Genomic DNA, 6960 nt, shown 5'->3' with positions numbered 1-6960 from the left:
GGGTCTCAGAGGAGGTAATTATGAAATTAGGCAGATGGAAATCGCATGCTTATTCGCGCTATATTAGGTTGCAATTTGTCTTGTTTCAAAAGGCTAACAAGCTACAAGTTTTCACAGGTCCCAAGATTTTATGGATTGTTGGAAGTTCCCTTGTTCATTGGGCCAATGTAGAGGCGCAGAAATATGGTAGGACCAACCTGGGACTGAAGTCCAAAGGTGTTACAACATACTGGATTGGGCAACCTGGTTTACAGATTAAAGATTTGGACTCCCTACTGGATGCAAAAAGAAAGTTTTTACCTTCTCCTAATTTTATTATTATTCACTGTGGAGCTAATGATTTGACAGATTTAGAATTGACAGGGAAGGGTTTAATTGAAAATGTAAAATGTTCTATCCTACGTTACCAGGCTTTATTTAAAAATGTTATTATAATATGGTCTTCAATGCTACAGCGCAGATACTGGCATTTTGCACCCTTGAATGCGGGTGCAATAATCGAACAGAAGAGAAAAAGAGTGAATTCCGTGGTCCAAAACTTTGTTATAGAAAATGGGGGGAAAGCTATTTTACATGAGAACATTAGGGCAAGTGAAGTGTCTTTATACAGAACAGATGGAACTCATTTATCACAAACTGGAAATCAGGTTTTCTTAAATAATATACAAGGGGGGGGGGGGGGGGGGGGGGGGGGGTTGAGTCTTTCCTACGCACAACAATTTCAACTTTTCCAATGCTTCAATAATGAAAATTTTGTGGAGGTGAGAACCCAAGTCAGATTTGGTAGCTGACTTGGGCTCTCATGTGGCGGTCCAGGGAGACTGGTAGTGATTGGGGGATTATTTCACTCGGCCCTTGCTCTGGGTCTGACAAGTTCTACATTTTGCAGGTTTGGAAAATGTGGTTAGTGGTAACGGTGGGGTCTACAGATGGGTAACTCTGGGACCTCCTCCACCTCATCTTATAGAGGGGAGGCCTACACCTGCCAACAGGTGGGGCACTAATAACTGAAGCATTGGTAATACGAGTGTTTTCCCCGGTCACTCCCCATGGTAGGTGGTGGTATAACCGTGTTTAACTACACTATGTCAACATAGGTCAGCTGATAGCCAGTATGTAAAGGTAATCGGTAGTCACCCTGGCGCCTCAACAAAATATTATAGAATACTCTGTAGCCAAAGTAATGCCACAAAGTAAAAATGTATATTCTAGTCATGAAAATGTAAATACAAGTTGGTGTAATAAAATGTATGTGTAATTAGAATGATTGTTTTTGTATAAGTTGTAAAAGTTATAAATGAAAAACAGAGGATGGAACCTCTACACAAATGAGTATCATATACAGAAAGTCTGTAGTATTTTAATTTGGTATTTTTGAATTACAATTAACAACAGACAAAGAGAGACAACTCTAGAACAATTTTTAATCACTTTGTGATTAAAGGAAGGACTTCAACATAGTTTAGAAAATACGTCAACAACTCTTGATCGTTGTTCTTCATCTCATTGTTATTCGTTCAGTATTAATATAGGGTCTTCTTCTATGAGTATTGCAATTAAATACGTATAAAGTACGTTTTCGACCACGCTAAAGTGTGATGGTGTCATTGTAGCGCTACCTTGTTGAAAGCTACGCCGAAATGTGTTGGTGGTAACACTAAAGTACGATGGATAACTTAAACTATATTTTCAATGGTTTGTTATTCCAATGTCGATGTAGACGTCAGTTTGGTTTTCAAAAAGTTTATCGGAAAGTACCTACTAGATAAATCCGTTGTATGTGTAATGATTGGTATCTTAGTCTAGGGAAAACATGATTTATCTATTAGTTTTAATTATTTGATTTTAACTAATTGTCTGTAACTGTGAGTTAGTACATTCAGATAGGTGCCTTGTGTCTTAATATGTCTGTGTTTTGCATAACTCTGATCAGATTTGTCAAACCCTTTCCAACTGTGTTTCACAATTTACACTTACGTTCGGATGTTGCATATGTACACTACGCTTACGTCCCACTTTTGCATATAATTATGTACACTGACGTTCGGCTATTGCGTATGTACACCAATGTCCTAAATTAGGAGAGGACTGATCGCTTGCATACCTGTTTAACCCCTCATTTTCTTTGTGTGCCTGTCCAATAATTCAGTTGTTGTCGTTGATTGCTGCTTGCAATATTTGTGTTCGTTTATTGTTTGAACACACATCGGCCGTTGACTATCTCGTTTGAACTGTTTCACAGCCGAAGCCTTTGTGTCTTTATAGCTTACTATACGGTATGAACTTTGCATAGTGTTTAAAGCCTTTCAATACCTTATAGTTGTTTACTTCCTCCTTTAATGATATCTAGTGGATAGTTCTCTCATTGACAATCAGGGGGCCTCGGTGTCCCAGTGGTCTAAGTAGTTCGACTACTGTGTCACTAGCCTGGCAACACTGAATATGTGAGTTCGAACCCCGCACGGGCAGGTGCGCTCGACTTCAATCTTAATTGACAAGGATTGTCAGTTTTCCTGTCGAAGGTCGGTTTTCTCCGGGCACTCAGGCTTCGCTCACCAAATTAAAACTGACCGACACGAAATAGTCAATAGTGCTGGAAGTTGCGTTAAACACCAATCAATCATTGACAAGCATACCACATCTCCTCATGTATATATATATATATGTATTAAATTAATAATTAAGATCCATTTTTTACATCTGGTGATCCGTTTGTTTGGCAATCGCTAATGGCAGTCAGCAGGGTTTAAGAACATCAGTTGTTCGACCTGTTAGTCAAATGCGTTTTGTTACAATATACTTTTTCACTTCTTTGGTCTTTTGGAAAATGTTGTTTGCGCTATATTTAGACCCCTCTACCAAGAATTTTGTTTTGCATGCACACGTATAGAAATTTCGGTTTTTATCCAACGCAATCATAGGTTTGAACGCTGTTTTCAATTTAGACTTGTTTATATTTTTTCGTTTGGGCTTGTATTATATTTTCCTTCGAGTTTATATGATCCGTTCATCCTATATTATGACTCTTCAAAATTCAAGAGTCTATCCTAAATAGAGGTAAATTATATGGCCTTCCAAATACCGTTTCGATTCCTAACATCACTGAAGAGACATTAATTGTCGAAATCCGGATATGGTGTACAAATTTTTGCACCTCATGTTTGCGGTTTACCATCTTTTCCGCTAGTTTATTGTTTTCTGTTTGGCATTAAATTAATAATTAAGATCCATTTTTTACATCTGGTGATACGTTTGTTTGGCAATCGCCAATGGCAGTCAGCAGGGTTTAAGAACATCAGTTGTTCGACCTGCTAGTCAAATGCGTTTTGTTAAAATATACTTTTTCATTTTTTTGGTGTTTTGGAAAATGTTGTTTGTGCTGTATTTAGACCCCTCTACCAAGAAATTTGTTTTGCATGCACACGTATAGAAATTGCGGTTTTCATCCAACGCAATCATAGGTTTGAACGTTGTTCACAGATCTAACATTGTTGGGCTGTTATTTAGACGAATTATATATACAGAACGTGTTTTCAGACTTGTATCACCATCACTGCTGATCCGATGGATAAAATCTGTCGAAGAGTTGTCACTGGTTCAGACGTACTTATAATATAATTATTTCTGTGACTGCATCCTATATTAATTTGTAAGATCCCCTACGATAGATAATTCAGCTGATCTGTAATATTCCATCCTCATGCCTTATATATCATGTACTGTGTTACGACGATAGATAAAAGACTGACGAGGAAAGGTAACACCCGGCCACCGATAGCTTGATTTTAGTTAAGCATAGGTGGTTGAGTGGTCTAGCGCGCCGGGCATAGTGCAAGGCGATTTGGTGCCACGATATCTAAGTAGCATGAGTTCGAATCCCAGCCAGGGAAGAACAAAAATTTGCTTCCGCAAATTTACAGATCTAACATAATTGTTGGGCTGTTATTTAGACGAATTATATATATATATAAATTTAGACTTGTTTATATATACATATTTATATATAATTCGTCTAAACAACAGCCCAACAATGTTAGATTTGTAAATTTGCGGAAGCAAATTTTTTGTTCTTCCCTGGCCGGGATTCGAACTCATGCTACTGAGATATCGTGGCACCAAATCGCCTTGCACTATGCCCGACGCGCTAGACCACTCGACCACCTAGGCTCTATAAAGATAAAGCTTTCGGTGGCCGGGTGTTACCTTTCCTCGTCAGTTTTTATCTAGCGTGGTTGGGCATAGTGCAAGGCGATTTGGTGCCACGATATCTCAGCAGCATGAATTCGAATCCCAGCCAGGGAAAAACAAAATATTTGCTTCCGCAAATTTACAGATCTAACATTGTTGGGCTGTTGTTTAGACGAATTATATATACAGAATGTATTTTCAGCCTTGTATCACCATCACTGCTGGTGATCCGATGGATAAAATCTGTTGTAGAGTCGTCACTGGTTCAGACGTACATATATATATATATATAAAATTGAGAATGGAAATGGGGAATGTGTCAAAGAGACAACAACCCGACCATAGAACAGACAACAGCCGAAGGCCACCAATGGGTCTTCAATGCAGCGAGAAACTCCTGCACACGGAGGCGTCCTTCAGCTGGCCCCTAAACAAATATGTATACTAGGTCAGTGATAATGGACGTCATACTAAACTCCAAATTATACACAAGAAACTAAAGTTAAAAATGATACAAGACTAACAAAGGCCAGAGGCTCCTGACTTGGGACAGGCGCAAAATTGCGGCGGGGTTAAACATGTTTTTTGAGATCTCATCCCTCCAGTCCGAGTCCGATGTCAGAATAGGAAACAAAAGAAAATAAACAAAATGACAATAATACATAAATAACAACAGACTACTAGCAGCTACTGTCATGCCAGCTCCAGACCTCAATTAAACTGATTGAAAGATTATGTCTTCATCATATGAATATCAGGCACAATCCCTCCTGTTAGGGGTTTAGTATTATACCATAATTAAATATACGAGAAGAACATAACCCGTGTTGTATACATACACCCGTATCTATCACTTTAGAGAGAAATTCCGGATGGCCAAGGATCATTTATGTCTTAGATATAAATCACCTATAAACAAGTTACGTTATTAAAATAATCACAAAGTCATTTTAAAAATTATTATTAATAAAAGACCTTGATCATTACATTTAAAAAGTAAAAGTAACTGATATACAGAAAATTATATTAAATTTTCATAATAATGAATTTACATCTTAAAAATTCTGTTAAAAGATACGTATACTACATGTATTATTTTTGGAAAGTTTAATCATTAAACAAAATCAATAATATGGACTTCTAAGGAGCCTGTAGTCTCCCTAAATTTTTTGCGACCAGAAAGCAACTGATTTTATCAGCAACATTCCGGAACGATAATTCTTTAAATATTACCTTGCTATCTTGCAAGTTGAAAAGTTTGATTGAACTGGAAAAAGAAGATTTTGTCTGAACGATTCAGAAAATTTTGATAAGCTGTCCAATCTTGATATACTTTCGATGACAATTTGTTTTATAAAAAAAAAGGAGATGTAGTATGATTGCCAATGAGACAACTATCCATCAAAGTTCAAATGAAGTGGATGTAAGCAATTATTGGCCTTCAACAATGGGAAAAAACCCTACTGTATGGTCGGCTATAAAAGGCCCCGACATGAAAAATATGAAACGATTCAATTGAGAAAACTAACGGCCTAATTTATAACAAAACAATTTACGAAAAACAAATATGACAGACATTTTTTATTATTAATTGTTTTTGGCTTTTAACTAGCTGTCAGTAACTGCGACTACTCTCAAATCGTACTTTCTTGTTTATTTGACCTGTTGATACTAATTGTAATGCTTTTTTGTTATTCAATGTTTACTTATTCAGGGTTATATCTGGTCTATATACCAGCTTTGATTAATGTTTGGTATTACTATAAATTTTTACTTCTTCGTACTATGAACATCAAAATTATTTTGTAAAAATATTTCCTTTCTCCATTTGAACTGTACAAGTATACCTAGCAACAAAATTATTTTCATTTACCTATGTTTAAAGTAATTGCAAATGGCTGATATTTTTGTTCAAGCATATTGTTTTTCTTAATTTGTTTAACATTTCACAGCGGTATAACATGTTACTTAAATTATTCTTCCCTTAGTTTATTTATTTTGTATTTACATTGTATCATAGATCAAATTTATTTGTTCAGTGTATGTTCACTGGTGTTAATATGTCTTTTGATTGAGTTAAGCCATTTCAATTGATATTTTATAGTCTTTCTATGTTGTGATGTTACATTATTGTTTCAGATAAGGGTGAAGGTTTGGTACCATTAAAACGTTTAAACCCGGTGCAATTGTTTGCACCTGTCCTAAGTCAGGAATCTGATGTTCAGTAGTTGTCGTTTGTTGATGTGGTTCATAAGTGTTTCTCGTTTTTTATATAGATTAGACCGTTGGTTTTCCCGTTTGAATGGTTTTACACTAGTATTTTTTTTGGGGCCGTTTATAGCTTGCTGTTCGGTGTGAGCCAAGGCTCTGTGTTGAAGACCGTACTTTGACCTATATTGGTTTACTTTTATAAATTGTGACTTGGATAGAGAGTTGTCTCATTGGCACTCATACCACATCTTCTTATATCTATGAACCAACGACAACCACTGAACTACAGGCTCCTGACTTGGGACAGGCACATAAAGATTGTGGCGGGTTTAAACATGTGTGTGAGCGCTCAACCCTCCCCCTAACCTTGGACAGTGGTGTGACAGTACGACATAAGAACAAACTATAATTATCAATAATCGATTTTTCTTTCGAAAATCCGGTTAAAAATCAGTTGAAAATGTCTTAACTCATCACATGGATACAAATAGAAATACATTTTAGTATGTTTTTGGTATACTTTCTAAAATGAACTGTGGTATATGGGTAATTTTCATTATT

The sequence above is a fragment of the Mytilus californianus genome, unplaced genomic scaffold (assembly GCF_021869535.1).
Source record: "Mytilus californianus isolate M0D057914Y unplaced genomic scaffold, xbMytCali1.0.p SCAF_9, whole genome shotgun sequence".
NCBI classification, from domain to species: domain Eukaryota; kingdom Metazoa; phylum Mollusca; class Bivalvia; order Mytilida; family Mytilidae; genus Mytilus; species Mytilus californianus.
The sequence above is the reverse complement of the archived record's forward strand: the minus strand, read 5'-3'. Positions refer to the sequence as shown.